This window comes from Filicampus tigris, chromosome 2 (genome assembly GCF_054856515.1).
Source record: "Filicampus tigris isolate MCC_2025a chromosome 2, RoL_Ftig_1.0, whole genome shotgun sequence".
Classification (NCBI taxonomy): Eukaryota; Metazoa; Chordata; class Actinopteri; order Syngnathiformes; family Syngnathidae; genus Filicampus; species Filicampus tigris.
In genome coordinates, this window is record NC_141218.1 from 39,085,376 (window position 1) to 39,102,370 (window position 16,995).

General features: G+C 42.1%; 1 long non-coding RNA gene and 2 pseudogenes across 1 annotated transcript; 1 reads left to right on the forward strand and 2 right to left on the reverse strand.

Moving 5' to 3' along the window:
* Positions 1–372: 372 nt before the first annotated feature.
* LOC147152403 (uncharacterized) lies at positions 373–3,435 on the forward strand. Its single transcript, XR_015085685.1, has 2 exons — positions 373–534; positions 3,205–3,435. It is a non-coding gene; the product is annotated as an uncharacterized LOC147152403 (long non-coding RNA).
* Positions 3,436–9,352: 5,917 nt separating this feature from the next.
* On the reverse strand, positions 9,353–12,561 carry LOC147152404 (uncharacterized; annotated as a pseudogene).
* Positions 12,562–12,629: 68 nt separating this feature from the next.
* The window catches only part of LOC147152405 (uncharacterized), a 56,215-nt pseudogene continuing 51,849 nt past the window's right edge, over positions 12,630–16,995 (reverse strand).

Here is a 16,995-nt window from a genome sequence, read left to right on the forward strand (position 1 = left end):
AAGTTTAAAAAAAGTAAGCCAAGCTGTTGAACTACCAGCCAGGCACTTGTTGCTAATGATAACAGATGCTAGTCACTAACGTCGGAGACTTGTGCCGTATCATACAATGACAGCGTAATTAACTAGCGATTTGTTAGCGTCCTAAATTAGTGGCTGAATATGACTTCAGGATGTCGTTGTGTTGATGTAGGTGGCAAGCTGAGACATCGAAAACGGAAGTCAAGTTAGCTGTTACGCCACCATGGAGATCAACGTCAAAGTAAAAGTCTACTAAGGCTATTGCATTGGCATCAATGACGCAATGTATTATTTGGTAGGCTTTATTTTGAAGTTAGCCTTTGGGGAGGTGGTGTGTTCGTTGAGTATGTTTGCAAAGCGTTCCCGTATGTGGCTTATGTGAGCCATGAGGGTTTTCAACTTTCTCTGCCGCTATTACAGTGAATGTGGACTAATTACGTTCACCAACCATTCTGCGGATCGCGCCCAGCCTGAACTGTGATGCTTGATCCGTAGCGCTCACGGATCAAACCACAGGTACGCAAAGACGCATCGTGACGCACATAACATTACGCGTCAGTGATTTCTGTTGCGCATGCTCGCGTACCTGTTATGTACACCCCTGGTCATGCTCATTGTTTGCGTTCTGCATCTACAACATTTCATCCTTCTCCTCCCGTTTCTCCTCCTGATCTTTCTTTAATTCCCCCTGACTATCACGACTTGGGGGAGGTGTTTAGTAAGTCTCAGGCGCTTTCCCTTCCCCCTCACCGACCGTATGACTGTTCCATCGACTTACTCCCCAGAGCCCCCCTACCTTCTAGTCGGCTTTACAACATGTCACGCCCCGAGAGGGAGGCCATGGAGAATTATATCAGTGAGTCCTTGGCTGCTGGTATTATCCATCCCTCCTCTTTTCCCTTGGAGCTGGATTTGTGGACAAAAAAGACTACGACCATGCTTTGACTTTAAAAAACTAAATGAAATCACCATTAAGAATAAGTATCCTCTTCCAATCATTGACCCCTCCTTTGAGCCTCTCAATCAAGCCACCATTTTCACCAAACCAGACCTTCGCAACGCTTATTTTGTGCGAATCTGGGTGGGAGATGAGTGGAAAACAGCCTTAAAGACAGCCCTTGGCCACTTTGAATATTTGATTATGCCGTTTGGTCTTAATAAGGCTCCAGCCATGTTTCAAGCACTCACTAATGATGTTCTTTGAGATATGCTTAATCAATTTGTGTACGTTTATCTCAATGATATTTTGATTTTCTCTCAAACCCCTGAAGAACATGTCCAGCATGTTGTATTAGTTCTGCAGCACCTCCTTGAAAACCAAAATTTTTGTCAAAGCAGAAAATTGTGAATTTGGGGTCCCCCCTATTAGTTTTCTTGGCTACATTCTCGGCCAAGGTCAGGTTAGGCCATATCCTGCCCAGATTGAGGTAGTGGCAAATTGGAAAGTCCCTTCTTCGTGCAAACAGCTCCACCAGTTCCTGTGGTTTACGAACTTCTACAGGAGGTTCATCCGTGACTACAGCAAGGTCGCCACAGCCACGGGTGGCAACTGGGGGTCAAGACAGTTAAGGGTGACAGCTGCCACACATTGCCACCCTGTAAAACCGCCCATGGCAAGTAGTTCATAAATTTAGCGAATCGCATCCTCTTCTGTATTTCCTGACATCACACATCTCTTCTGTGTTCTTAGTGTAGTCAATCGTCTGTTCACATGGCGTCATTCTTGGTTTACAGTCATTCATGTTGAACTTTCAAGTATTTTTTTTTTTTATACATTTGTCACTTTGTACAAAATCGATGCCTCGATTGTGTCTCAGTTTACCCAAGTCTTTCATCTTACATTTTGATGTCAATAATTTTTCATTGCTTGCAGCAATAATTAAGTCATCAACCCATATTGTTATGATCACTTTCGCACGATTGCTCACTTTTGTATAAACACAATCATCAGCTGGGCTTTGCACTAATTTGTTTTTGTCCAAATATCCATGCAGCATTTAGTTCTAATTTCTGCCGGACTGCTTTAGTCCGTAAAGTGACTTTTGTAACTTGCACACTAATGTGTCTCCTGTGCCTGATTTGACCTCATAGCCCTCTGGCTGCTCTATGCAAATTTCACAGTCCATTGGTGCATTCACGTATGCTGTTTTGACATCCATCTGATGTAAAATCAGGTTATCTTGTACTGCTTTTTGCATTAGCACTCTGATGCTGGTCATGTTTGCAGTGGGTGAAAATGTCGTATTATAATCTCCCTCCCTCTTTTGGCGATGTCCCTTTGCAACATAACGTGCTTGTGGTTGTCTCAACAACTGCATCTCATCTATCGCTTCAGCCCCATTGCCTTGCGCTGTTATGGCTTTGCTGTATGTTACACAGTAACCGATAACAATTGTCAACATTGGTGAAAATCTGATCATCAATTTCCTCACCACATACATATTCACTTAAATATGCTGGTTACATTCTCTCTCTGGAAGAATAGCATCTTTCTTGAGTTTCACCTGTCTGTGTTTGGTCGCTCACTTCAGGTGTCATTTCTTATTGTTCTGTGTCACCAGTTTTGTCTGGCTGCTCACATCAGGTGTCATTTTGGGGCCATTGACCCTGTGACCTTTGGGCACACACCAATGTTTGGTACATATTGGTTTGCCCTGTTCTTTTCTGTTAAAGGCCATCATCATCATGTGTTGACCATCAGATCCATTTTCTTTCTTGCTGGATATCTGTGCCATCGTCGTTCAAGTGGAATGAACAACTTGTCTTGTCTGAGTGTGTGTAATTATTAATACAGCAACTGACCTGTTTTCTGAAGCTGAGCCATGATTGGTCGTTACCAGAGTCCCGAGTAGTTGTGATATCATTTTCAGTTGACAGAAATGACAAAATGGCTGCCCCGGAGATGGCTAAAAACTGGTGGATTTTGCTGCTTAACTCATATTCCACAAATGCAATATTAATCAGAATGCCATGTTTCAACTAATGAGCTTGCATAGAAACATATTCTTGAAAAAAATATGTTTGGGTTGATTTTCCCATTAAGGCCGTTGGTAAAAAAAACAACTCATCAGAAGTTTCAGAGCTATGTGGTGAAATTGTTTAATCGAAAATGTGTGTGTCTGGACGTTGTTGTAACTATTTTTTAATGTATTTCTTTTTTGCCATACATCGATGCATCATCATGAGGGAGGATGAGCTGCAGGGAAGCAGTTTAAGGAACTGGTTCATGAGAAAGAAGAAATGTTGGAGCTCTTCAAGATTTCTGTCAGCTATGGAAGCCATGTTGAACTATCGAAATAAAGCTGTACTACATTAAAAATAAAGCTGTACTACATTAAAAATGTCAACTGGTACGTATGTAATATTTTTCAGATTGTGTCATTGCTGTTTGAAATAAAACACCTTTTACTCACTTCAGACAGTGCTGAATTTGAACACATACCTTTGTACTGGACATTGGAAAATAAGCCTCCTCATTAATAATTTTAGGTTGAAAAGGGTTAGGCATTTCAAAATTATGTTTATATCTGATTCCAAAATCCTTAACAATTTGAATGGCAAAGAGAGAAGACATATTTGCTTTTTTAAAAATAGTATTTTAAAACTATATATAGGTTCCAACACTACCACGACCCTTGTGAGGATAAAGAGGTTTTGATAATGGATGGATGGATATTTATAATTTTCATCCATCCATCCATCCATTATCTGTACCGCTTCTCCTCACAAGGGTCGCGGGGCGTGCTGGAGCCTATCCCAGCTGTCTTTGGGCAGTAGGCGGGGGACACCCTGAATTGGTTGCCAGCCAATCGCAGGGCACACAGAGACAAACATCCGCACTCACAATCACACCTAGGGGCAATTTAGAGAGTCCAATCAACTTACCATGCATGTTTTTGGAATGTGGGAGGAAACCGGAGTACCCGGAGGAAACCCACGCAGGCACGGGGAGAACATGCAAACTCCACACAGGGAGGCCGGAGCCGGGATCGAACCCACGACCTCTGAACTGTGAGGCGGACGTGCTAACCAGTCGACCACCGTGCCGCCTATAATTTTCATATTAAGAGTAAATTTAAAAGCTGATATATTTGTTTTTTTTATTCTTTAACTATATATTAAGACAGTTGCCTTTTAAAAAAAAAAAAAAAAAAAAAAAAGGAAGAAAATTTAGTTAGTATTCAACAAACGTATTTCTGGACTGGAGGGGCTGAGAGGAGGAGGAGCTGAGAATGGTGGCTGCAGCCACACTCTCTTGGAGGCTCCTGCAGCGTGGAACCTGATGCATCAACAGTTAGGCCTGAAGGAGCTGGTCTCTTTATCTATTTAGAAGTACACTGAAAGTTCTTAATGCTTTGCCCACTGATCTTTTGAGGATTCACAGGATCTGGTGATGTGCTTTGTATTATCATCATTATTAATATTATTGTTATTATTATCAATTATTATCATTATTATTGTTTTGTAGTGTTTATGTTATAAACAGAAGGATTTTGTTGGGTTGGAGGCAAAAGGTGGACCCACTTGCAGAGAAGCATCGAGGCAAGACCGGAGAGCAGAAGTACAGTCGACCCCTGCATATTTGTGGTTCGGCACCTCTGGATATGCATATGTTTTATATTTTCAATAGGTGCTGTCACGTGATATTTTTTTTTAAAACTAATTAATCACAACATTTTCCATATGTGATCGCAATTAAATGCATTTTTCAACTACAATTTTTTACAAAGCTATTACAATATTTACTTGAGTAAAAAATATTTTTTAAGTATATTTCTAATTAAAGACTGTTCTAATAGCTTTCTTTTATCCTTGAATACGATTATTATCCTGTAAAATACAACCTGAACGATAAACCAAAGACATAGCTTTGCAAAATTATTTTGGATTTCTACAATGAGCTGTGGAGCAACTTTTTAAAGTAAAACTAAATAAAAGTAGTTTTACTTTACTTTGGTCTGTCTTTGCGGCAGTGACTGTCATCTAAGAGCAGAGGTCAGCTGCCACAGGAAGTAAATACAACTGAGTTAACTGAGTTCCTTTTTTTTAACACTCTATACAATTTAAATACATCTCCAAAGTTAACGCTTTAATTGTGACAGCCCTAATTTATATATATATGACAGCTGGGATAGGCTCCAGCACTCCCTTGTGAGGATAATTGGATTGGATAATGGATATATATATTTGTACATACATATATACCTGAATATTTAATCGACCCACTTGGTCCATACCTCGTCGGCGATAGCCAATCCGCGTCGAAAACGTAATCTTCACGTCACACGCAGGCGCCGCACGAGCAGACACGCCGCCAAACAAAGAAAAAATAGCAAACAAAATCAACAGACACACACACGCACAGCGTAGTGATCAGTGAAATAAAAACAATATGGGGCACATTCTTACACAACATTGTTTTATTTTATTTTTTTTCCTTAATCGGGCGCGTGTTAGGAGAGTGGCACCTGCGTGTGACGTGGTACAGGTTAAGTCTGTTCTCAACGTCATTTGGCTGACTCAGACCGACTGGGACCACGTGGGTGGATTAAATATGTAGACGGTAACTCAGTGGCGGTGAGGCGATGCCCAGTTCTGTGTAAAGCAGGGGTCACCAAGTTCGGTCCTCAAGGTCACCTATCCTGCATGTTTTCCATCTCTCCCCGCTGCAACACACCTGATTGAAATGATCATCTCATCAGCAATCTTTGCAGAAGCCTGATAACAATACAGATCATTTGAAACAGGTGTGTTGCAGCAGGGAGAAATGGAAAACATGCAGGATAGGTGCCCTTGAGGACAGGTAGTGTCTATCTATCTATCTATCTATCTATCTATCTATCTATCTATCTATCTATCTATCTATCTATCTATCTATCTATCTATCTATCTATCTATCTATCTATCTATCTATCTATCTATCTATCTATCTATCTATCTATCTATCTATCTATCTATCTATCTATCTATCTATCCATCCATCCATCCATCCATCCATCCATCCATCCATCCATCCCCACCCTTAATAACCATCCCCTTCCTGTCCGCCATCTTGGCATGGCATCACTTTATGTCCACCATCTTGTTATTGCATCACTTTCTGTCTGCCATATTGCGTTGCAGTTACATCCTATTCCACGCCTTTTTAACACGTCATTTCTGGTTAATGGTTCATGCCCAAATATGGGCATCGATTACCTAATTTCCACCTCCTCTGAGGTAACGAGGGACAAGTCAAGACATGTCCAGGCGGTCGCCAAGTTTTCCGGTCCTTACTGTATGCCCAAATGTGGTTATCGATGACTTCAAAACACTTTCGTTTCCGCTGAAGTAATGAGGAACAAGTCCAGGCATGCCCAGGCGCCAGCCATGTTTTCTGGTCCTTACTGTATGCCCAAATATGTGCATCGATGACCTCAATGCTTCCGCTTTAGCTGAGGTAATGAGGGAAAAGTCCGGGCATGCCCAGGCGGACGGCATGTCTTTGGCCCCTTCCAGCATGCCCAAATTAGGACACCCTCTGACGTCAATGCTTCCGCCTCCTCTGAAGTAACGTGGGACAAGTCCAGACATGCCCAGGCGGACGCCATGTTTCCAGCCCCCTTCCGGCATGCACAAATATGGGCATCGATGAACTCGTCACTTCCGCTTCCTTTGAAGTAACGAGGAACAAGTCCAGGCTGACGCCATGTTTCCGGCCCCCTTCCTACATGCCCAATTATGGACTTTCCGATGAGGTCACGCTAAGATTGTAACATGAACCTAATTATAACACCTCGGGTATACGTCCAGGCTTATTCTGAAGAGGCCGAGACCCCTCCCACATCTAAGGGGTGCTTCCACACACTCGGGTCATATACAGTGATTTCTTTTAGCTCGTTAGAGTGGATGAGAAACTCACCCATCCAAACTTCAAAATGACCCGGACCTTTCAAGTCGTAAAAAAAAAAATGAAGGAATCAAATGCACAACAGTGTGATCTATACAAACGAGGTGGTACAATAAGTCTTTCAGCAGAAGAACAGTCTCGGTCGACCACCAACACAAAGACAAAAAAGAGGTGAACAGGCCACTGAAAAATTGGACAATAAGTACATACTTTAAAATACTTCTATCCCTACCTAGCTTCATGAATAACACAACTTTATGTCATCAATACATTTGTTTTAGGATTTTAGCCGTCCATGCATTCCTGAATAATAATAATCTATGAAATCAATATAACTGTTTCAGATGTAATTATGGCTTCATGAATAACATTAATTTTTGTCATCAATACTGTATACCTCTATATCTTTTATACAATTCTTAGGTATGATGTTTTTATAAACATCCAAGTTCTCCAAGTTAGATCATCTGCATATAGCACGTTTTGTAACTAGATAACACAAATGTTTGACCCGTGTTCTTCAATGGGAATGATTTCAATCCATGTAGATTACAACAAGCAAATACAGTGCAGCTCAACCTCTGGTTAACAGCACAGCTAGCAATAAGCTTTTGAGGGCACGTGTAGACTCAGGTTACGCTGGCATGTATGCAGCCCTTCCTTGAGGGCATGTGTGTGTGTGAGCACATGTGAGAAAGGCATACGGGGGGAGTAAATCAGAGGAATGTAGATAAACATGTTCTCTGCTATTTATTTAGAAGCTTTGTGTATAAAAATGTGTGTCCATTCAGGATGGGTGAGGGGCAACTAGTATAGAAAAATAAACTCACTTTTTAAAAATCTGAATGATTAATGTATTCAGATATTTTTGTCACTACCCAAATCTCTTTTCGCCCTGTGTAACTACACAGCCGGAAGGGGGCTGGAAACACTTAACTAAGTGTTAACACATGGACTCCAGTAACATATACAGGAGTTCCTGAGCAATAGGGAGACAATTTAGCGTACAATGTTCCTCCTCCACAATACCACCACAACTGAGACTGTTGAATGAACTTGGTGAGATTTTTTGGAAGTCTCGGTGGTGCTGCACATGGTGGGGTCGATGCTACCATGATCAGTGCACTTAGCACGGCTACAACTATTTCGTTTAAAACATGTGAAGTTACCGGAGGTTGGGGGGTGAAACAACATCGGTCTGGTCTCTACTTGTACAATAGGAAAATGAGCAGATGAACACATTCAGATGGAACTGCCTCCACAACTCGCAAGGCGGCACGTGGTTTCATACAAACAACACAACGATTTAGCTACTGCCCCAACTCGTTCAAGGAAGAGGTTATCATTGATCCCAATACCTTTGTCCTCTTTCAACAGAGTTTCAATGTTTTCCCCTTTAAAGTGAGTTTTAACACCACACGCGCCTGTTTTTTCATTTCTCCTCACAGGTAGGTAGCAACAACTTGTGGATGTTCTTGCTCAGACTGACCACTTTGGATGGGTTTCTGCCAATTACGGCACAGTTTAATTGGAACATGTGGATCGGCCCCTGCCCCGTTCCACGCCCATAGCGTGAGCATCGTACAATTCTCTCTGTCTTCGTTCGGCAAGGACGACATTGGCTGAAATGCAAAGGTTATGGTGGGTTAATTGGACCTCGTCATTGTGATAGATATTTTGTTGTGCCAATTTAACGCTCCCTTATTTCTATGTGGATTGGACCAATAATCACCTTCAACAGAAGTGATATAATTTGACCAAGACACCCATTCCCTATTATCTGCATCATGGGCACTCATTAGATATAACCAATAATCTTGCCACTGACTCATCTCAGTTACTTCAGTATATTTGTCTTCCAAACCGCTTATCCTATACAAGGTCGCGGGGAGTTGCTGGAGCCTATCCCAGCCGTCAATGGGCGAAGGCAGACTACACCCCGAACTGGTCGCCAGCCAGTCGCAGGGCACACATAGACACTGTCACTGAGCGGGAATCGATCCCACGCTGCCCGCACACAACTCAGGCTTGTGTACTACACTATCAGGGACCACTTGTCTTTCATATCTCCACCCGAATAGTCTAGAACCGGTGAGACCTTACTAAACCCGATCTGGCGGGACTGTAATTGGTTCATACGTATGGTAATAGAAAGTTCTTGAGAAAGGGAAGTTACATTCATCATTGTCCTTGTTTTGTCCGTCAGGAGATGTAGGTTTTCCAGGATAGACGTAGGTAGACAGCAATCCACGACTAGGTGATCGTTCCATGTTGGTGTTTTCTTGGTCGCGAGGTTGTGTGCCAACTGCCACCAGGCACAGTCCTGCAAGGATGCAAACAGTGTACTTTGCTCCATCTTCCTGAGAGGGGTGTGTATGCCACGGAAAACCCTCTCTCCAACTGTGGTCTTTCGACAGTGCGCAGTCAGCGCACTGGGTGCTGATCCTACTTCGAGGGACTGGCGTCGCTAGGGAACCAAAGGAGCTTACACTGCGACTGGTGGATCCAGCCGTCAAGCCCTTCGACCTTTACAGTTGGACTTGCTGCAATCACCTGGAAGAGGCCGTCCCAGCATTCACTGTCCCAACGGTGTCGTCTCAGCACCTCGTCAAGTCAAGTCAAATTCATTTATACAGTAAGTATTCCCACCTACGGACCGCTGTCAAAAGGAAATTCCATCACGCGGAAAAACAACATATGCATTGAATTTTCTACTCCTATATTACATTAATAGCACGTCCGCCTCACAGTTCAGAGGTTGTGGGTTCGATCCCGGCTCCGGCCTCCCTGTGTGGAGTGTGCATGTTCTCCCCGTGCCTGAGTGGGTTTTCTCCGGGTACTCCGGTTTCCTCCCACATTCCAAAAACATGCATAGTAAGTTGATTGGATGCTCTAAATTGCCCCTAGGTGTGATTGTGAGTGCGGATGTTTGTTTGTCTTTGTGTGCCCTGTGATTGGCTGGCAACCAATTCAGGGTGTCCTGCATCTCTATTAGACAGGATTGGACGAATTTTAGCAATATTACTGAGATGGAAAAATGCGGTTCGAGTAATATTCTTAATGTGCATTTGAAAAGACAGAGTTGGGCCGAATATAACACCAAGATTTTTTGTTGAGTCACTTTGGGTAGTAGTACATTTATCGAGCCTCAGAGTGGTGTTCTTAAATAGGTGCAGATGACGAGCAGGGCCAATGATCAACATCTCGGTTTTATCAGAGTTAAAAAGCAAAACATTGAGACACATCCATTGTTTAATCTCGGCAAGGCATGCCTCTAAATTACAGCAATTAGCCGGGTTTGTTATCTCAAGTGGCATATATAATTGGGTATCGTCAGCATAACAATGAAAACTAATGTTATATTTACGTATAATATCACCAAGTGGAAGCATGTAGATGCTAAACAATAGGGGTCCTAGTATGGATCCCTGCGGGACTCCACATGTAACTTTACAAAACTCAGAAGTCGCATTGCCATAAATTAAACGGTGCGTCCTTTCTGAGAGGTAAGAATTAAACCAAGAAAGTGCTAAGCCTGAGATACAACACATACTTTGAGGTGTTCTAATAGTGTTATGATCAACGGTGTAAAACGCAGCACTAAGTTCAAGTAAGAGTAGTATTGATGAGGTGTCGGAGTCCATATCTAAGAGAAGATCATTAGTCACTTTAGCAAGAGCCGTCTCAGGAGAGTGATGGGCTTTAAATCCTGACTGAAGAATTTCAAATTGATTATTAGCGGCCATACAGTCACTAAACTGTTGCGCTACAACTTTTTCGAGAATTTTCGCAATGAACGGGAGATTTGAAACCGGCCTATAATTACTGAGGTTCTCTGGATCAAGGTTTGGCCGCTTAAGCAGAGGTCGAATAACAGCGGTCTTAAAAGCTGCAGGTACAGTGCCCGAGGTGAGTGATAAGTTAATGATATTTTATATTTTATAATGAGATTTTATATTTAAGACGGAGGGTCCTAGGGTTGTAAACAATTCTTTTATGAGTTTACCAGGAAGCGGGTCGAGCACGCAAGTTGTCTGTTTTGCCGCACCAACTAGTTTTGTTCGGCTTTCAAGAGATACAATTTAAAGAGAGATAGGGTCGTCAGACAGTTATCAGCCATAATACCCCTACTAGCATCATATTCGTGGAATTCAACAGGGTTTTAGGAGCGGTGTCCTTAATCTCGTCCCGTATGCGCTCAATCTTCTGCGTTAAGAATTGCATGAAGTCATGGGCTGAATGAGAGAAGCTATTGGAGGTCGGCAGCTGTTGCATTAGCATTACTACTGTATCAAATAAATATTTAGGATTGTTTTTATTTTGAACAATTAATCTGGAAAAGTAATTAGTTTTGGCTAAGACGAGTGCTTCTTTATATATTAGTAAGCTATCACACCATGCCGATAGAAGACTTCAAGTTTAGTCACACGCCATTTGCGCTCTAGGTTCCTACATTATTGTTTAAGTGAGCGGGTTTCCTCAGTAAACCACGGAGTAGGCCGTTTAGGACGAGTTTTAGGTCTTAATGGTGCTACGGAGTCAAGCGCATTTAACAGAGCAGCATTAAAATCATTTGTGAGATTGTCAATCGAACCAATATAGCTCGGAAACGAAGCAGTTGCCAGGAGCAGTAGCTCAGACAACGCAGCGGTGGTTGAAGAACTACTATTTCGGCTGCTAAAGCTTTGATTGTGGTCAGGACAATGGTAATGAGCCTGCACTTCAAAGTTATAACGTAATAGTCAGATATAACAGTAGTAAATGGTAACACCATTACATTTGAGCACGCTAAATCTCGGGTTAGTACCAAATCTAACGTATTACCATTTTTATGCGTCGCTTCGTCAATTATCTGCGTGAAATCAAAGCTATCAATTATTGTCTGAAACACCGCTGTAAGTGGTTCCGACGGGAGATTCATATGAATGTTAAAGTCACCCATAATCACTATATTATCTGCATGGGTTACCAAATCAGCCAAAAACTCAGAGAACTCATAAAAAATACAGCGTACGAGCCGGGGGGATGGTAAATAACTGCAAAACTGCAATGAGGATGTAGATCGCATAATGAGCACTTCAAATGTTTTAAAGGCGTTGCTAGAATGCGGGCTAAGTTTGAAATCAGATTTATAAATAAGGGCTACACCCCCACCTCTCTTATGAGGGCGCGCAACATGTGAACTAACGAAGCTTGGAGGCGAGGCCTCATTTGGCGGTAAAAAAATTATCAGGTTTTAACCAGGTCTCGCAAAGCCCAATCATGTTATGTTTAAGGTCTCATATGAGGTCATTAACTAACAGGGCTTTCGAAGAGATCTAATATTAAACAGACCGAGTTTCAGTAAAATAGGATTTTCCGAATAATTGCCCATAATAGGATTCCTAATCATAATATTAATAGGATTGCGTTCCCTGGGCCCTGTATTGTACCTCGAACAACTAAAAGTGCAGCGGGAGGGTATGACTGTCGGAATATGGTAGTTATTTATCGTCTCTCGAGTACTATTATTATCATATTGCACCAACTCAGTAGAAACAATATCGCTATGTGATGCAGGAATATGTGTTGTGTACGGCTCTAATCTAAATAAAAAACTGAGTGTTGTCAGAGTTTAGCATAGCGCTAGTTAACTCTAGCCTTACTGACTCCATACCCGTTCTTACAGGCTCACTAATCGCCTGTGCCCCGACCTGCTCTGATGTGAACAGTCAAGGAAGGCTCAAACAGTAATCTTTTCATTTCTAGAAAGAGTGATGGCGCCTTCCCAGTTAGGGTGAAGGCCGTCCATCTCAAGCAGGTCGGGTCGGCCCCAGAAAGAAGGCCAATTATCTACAAACTGCAGTTCCTGCTCACTACCAAAGCTAGCCAGCCACAGGTTAAGTGAGAATAATCTGCTAAACCTCTCATCATTGCCTCTCGCAGGCAAGGGACCAGAGACAATTACTCGATGCCGACTCATCTTTCTAGCGAGATCAAAAGTACTAGCTATATTCTTCTTTGTGTTCTCTGATTGCTTCATCGCATAGTATCATTGGAGCCGACGTGTATCACTATGTCGGAGTACCTAGTGTTGTTTGCCCTGTGCTGGTGTCTAGTCCTTTTGCGAGTCAGCTCCCTAAGATTAGCTTCAATGTCGGGTGCTCTGGCCCCAGGAATACACATTACGGTGGCTGGATTTTTTAGCTTAATGTTATGGGTAATGGGGTCACCTATTACTAAAGTGCGGGAGCCAGTAGACCGAGGTGGAATGGGACTAGCTAACGAGCTGAATCTGTTATGTGTTGAACAGACTCGCCGCGATTAGCAGGCTGTTTAGGGCTAATGCTAACCGGACTAGCAGGTTGGCTACAACCCATACTAACAGTTGTGTCCGCCACATCTACGGTTACCACATTATTCTGCTCTATCTGATGGACACATCCCTCTAGCAGGGAAAGTCTTTCATTGAGATGAGTGGTGCATAAAGACATAGTTGCGCGTAGTCTCCCGGTGGATGAACGCTGTTGAGCAGCTGAAGGGCAGCCTTGAGGAAGACCAGGTCTCCAATCTGGACCTGGCACGTCTGTTGAGCAGAACATACTGCCAAGTCTTTGTGTTTTTGCATTTCTTTCTGGTCAAACAGCCTTTTCATGTGTACAGGGATAGAAGTCCCTGTTAATGGCTGCTCTGAGGCAAGGTCAGGGAGTCTAAATGGTCGTCCATACAGAATCTCAAATGGGGACTTCGCTTTTCCTTCCGTAGGTACTATCCACATTCTTGTGGCTACAATGGAAATACAATCAGGCCACTGTCTCTTTGTTTCTTTCATGGTCTTAATGAGTCTGGTTTTGCTTGTTCCATTGGATTGTTCCACAAGTCCTGCTGACTGTGTTTGGTACACACGATGTCGCTTCAAGTCAATGTTTAGCAGTTCACCCTGGTACCACTCTGGTAACTGCTTTGTTCAAAAAGTGTGTTCCATTGTCACTTCTGATTTCAGATGGAATACCATGTCATGCCATGTCATCTTCCAAACCGCTTATCCTATATAGGGTCGCGGGGAGTTGCTGGAGCCTATCCCAGCCGTCAATGGGCGAAGGCAGACTACACCCCGAACTGGTCGCCAGCCAGTCGCAGGGCACACATAGACACTGTCACTGAGCGGGAATCGATCCCACGCTGCCCGCACACAACTCAGGCGTGTGTACCACTACACTATCAGCGGACATGCTTGGAATACCATATGTTGGAATTATGCATTCACATAATGCCTTTACAACAGTTTTCACATCATTATGGGTGCTCGGAAACAGTTCAACCCACTTTGAAACACGTCAACAATAACAAGACAATATTGTTTCCCTTGTGCTTTGTTCAATTCAATATAATCGATGTTTATTGTGTGGAATGGTTCTGGTGGATCTGGGAATTTTCCCCTTTGTGGTCTTAACTAACCTTTGCATTGTTTTTTAAACAAATTATACAATGTCTGCAAAAATGATTTGAATAGTGCATAAATCTATGTGTGTGGTAGTGCTGGTGTACCTGTGCTATCATCCCACCCGTTGACACATGACTCAATCTATATGTCAATTTTGATGCCCACTCATATAAGGATTTAGGTAGCCATGGCTTACTGTCGGCCAATTTCTCTATTCCTGTATCAAAAAATTAATTATTTTTAAAAGAATAAATGATGCAAAATATGGAGGCACTGTCAATTTTAAACATGTGAGTGTAAAACAGAGCTTAGAAGTGGCTCAAACATTAATAAAAGGAAAAACCATGATCACAGAGAGGATGAAAAATATAATGTATCTTATCACCATGGGTAGTAGGCTCCCTACGAGAGCCATGGTTTCATGGAGCTGCTATGCGAAGACAACAAAATGTCCTGTCACTAATTGTGTGGAAAAAGAAACACAAGAACACTTATTGATTGAATGTTACAGAGCTCGGGAGATATTGGTTTGAAAATGTATTAAATTAAAATTAATTATTTCACTATTATGTATGGACTAATTGATGATGACATACCTCCCATACATTTTTTTCAAACAATCCTTTAGATTGCACGTGCTTTTAGGTGGAATACCAGGAGTACTATGAGTATAAAAAAATATGATAAGCAGTGATATCGTAGTAAAACAAATACTTGTTTACTTGCGAAAAGAAAGAAAAAAGGACAAAAAAAATAATTATCCCTGGCACATATTGGACTTGGACTCTTGAATGACCATGAGACCTTTTTTGAGAATACTCTCTGTATAGTAATCTTTTGAATTGCTGTCTTTTTTATGGATTTTTGTATGTATTTTGTGTTGTAAATGTATATTTGCTTAATAAATTAATAAACTTTTGTAAAAAACATACTTTTCATATCCAGTTTCACACAGATTTTGCATTAGGGGAGTGGACGGATTAATTGCACGTTTCCATCCCCCCAGTGGACCTTTGGAACGGGTCTGATAATGCCCAGGCACAACTGTTTTGTGGTTTGAAGGAAATGTCTGGATTCCAGTTACGTTCTGAACTCTGATCAGGGGGTCTTACAGGGGTTTGAATTGTTCTGTGGGGCTGTGGCTGCTGTTGTGGCCATTGTTAAATCCTCATCCATCTTTTTTCTTTTCTCTGCTGTTTTCTTAGCTTGTTTTTGTCTAGCTCAGTTAACGAGGGCTTTACACTTATACCATTGTTTTCCGCGATCATTGTTCTTTCTCTTTTCTTTATCTTTCAACGCCAATTTACTCAGTACTTTTCCTAATTCCTCACAATCACATTACCCGAAAAAACGTACGTGTTTCTCCATTTTTGCACAAATTGTGTCGACACTATAATCTCCTTCTACACAACGTACTTTTTCCTTCAACTCTTCTTCAGTATTACAACTAGTTTTTATCCCTCGTGCCTCCTTGGGCCGTACCCTTCCATTGGAGGTCTTACTTGGTTTCACCATTCTATTTATGTATTTTTCCTTTGTTCAGAGAGAAATGCCTGGTGTCACCTGGTGTCGTGTCGGAAACTTCTTCTACTTCTTCTTCTACTCCCAATTGGAGCGGGTATTCCTGGGTGTTTTTACTCAAGACCGTTTCACCAGTTTTAGATTTCACTTATCTCAGGACATTCACACAACATTCACACTCACAGAAGTGATCAATTTCTGTGTCCTGAAAGCTATGCTTTCTTTCCGGAAATACAATTATTTCCTACTATCTATCATCAGGTTTTCACCTTACTATCTCCTTCAAAATTATGAACTCTAACAATTCCTACTATCCTGTCAGACTGACTTTAGGTTCCTGAAATCTCTCCACTGGTCGAGTCACTTCGGTTTGTTGGATGGTGTTTGCGTTCCTCCGGTGAGCGGTGTCCGACTTCTGGCCTTGTGGAAAGGAGGGCTTTGAGGACCCAGCAGGTTCTGATGGTGCACCGATTGGTTCAGTCGTCGTCGATCGTCCACCGAATAGAAGGCGTTACCAACCGGCTCGAAGGACCACATTTTAGAATGTCAGGGAATTCCACTCGGAAGACCGAGAGAAGCTTAGTAGTAGGACTGTAAAAGCAACTCAGACCAGCCAAGATTGACTTTTCTTCTTGCAAGGGACAGCAGAGGCCACGCACGAGGTGTGTTGCTCTTTCAGACTGTCAGCCTTTGCGCCCTCTCCGCTAGTCTTTTATTCAGTTCAAGCAACATGAATTCAAAGATACAGACACATGACAATAGCAGTGCTTCCTCTTATCTGCACATTGCACCAGTTTGCGGTTAAACGTCTTTTGCTGACGGCATCCTGTTTCACACTTTACACAGCACATTTTACTCAAGATACTGTGTGGGTGACTTCAACAAAAGGTCACCACAGGAGATTCAAGGAAATGAAAATTTTAAACATGATATTAATGTAATTGTCAATTTCTCTCACAGGTGTTTTACAAATTGGTCAGCCTCATTGTTTCAAATCTGGTCTTTATCATTAACATTTACCTGATGAATCCCTATCTTTATTATTAACACAATTAATGTGCAAACTACCGGTAACTAATATTGTATTGGCCCGAATATAAGACGGTGTTTTTTGCATTGAAATAAGCCTGAAAAGTGGGGGTCG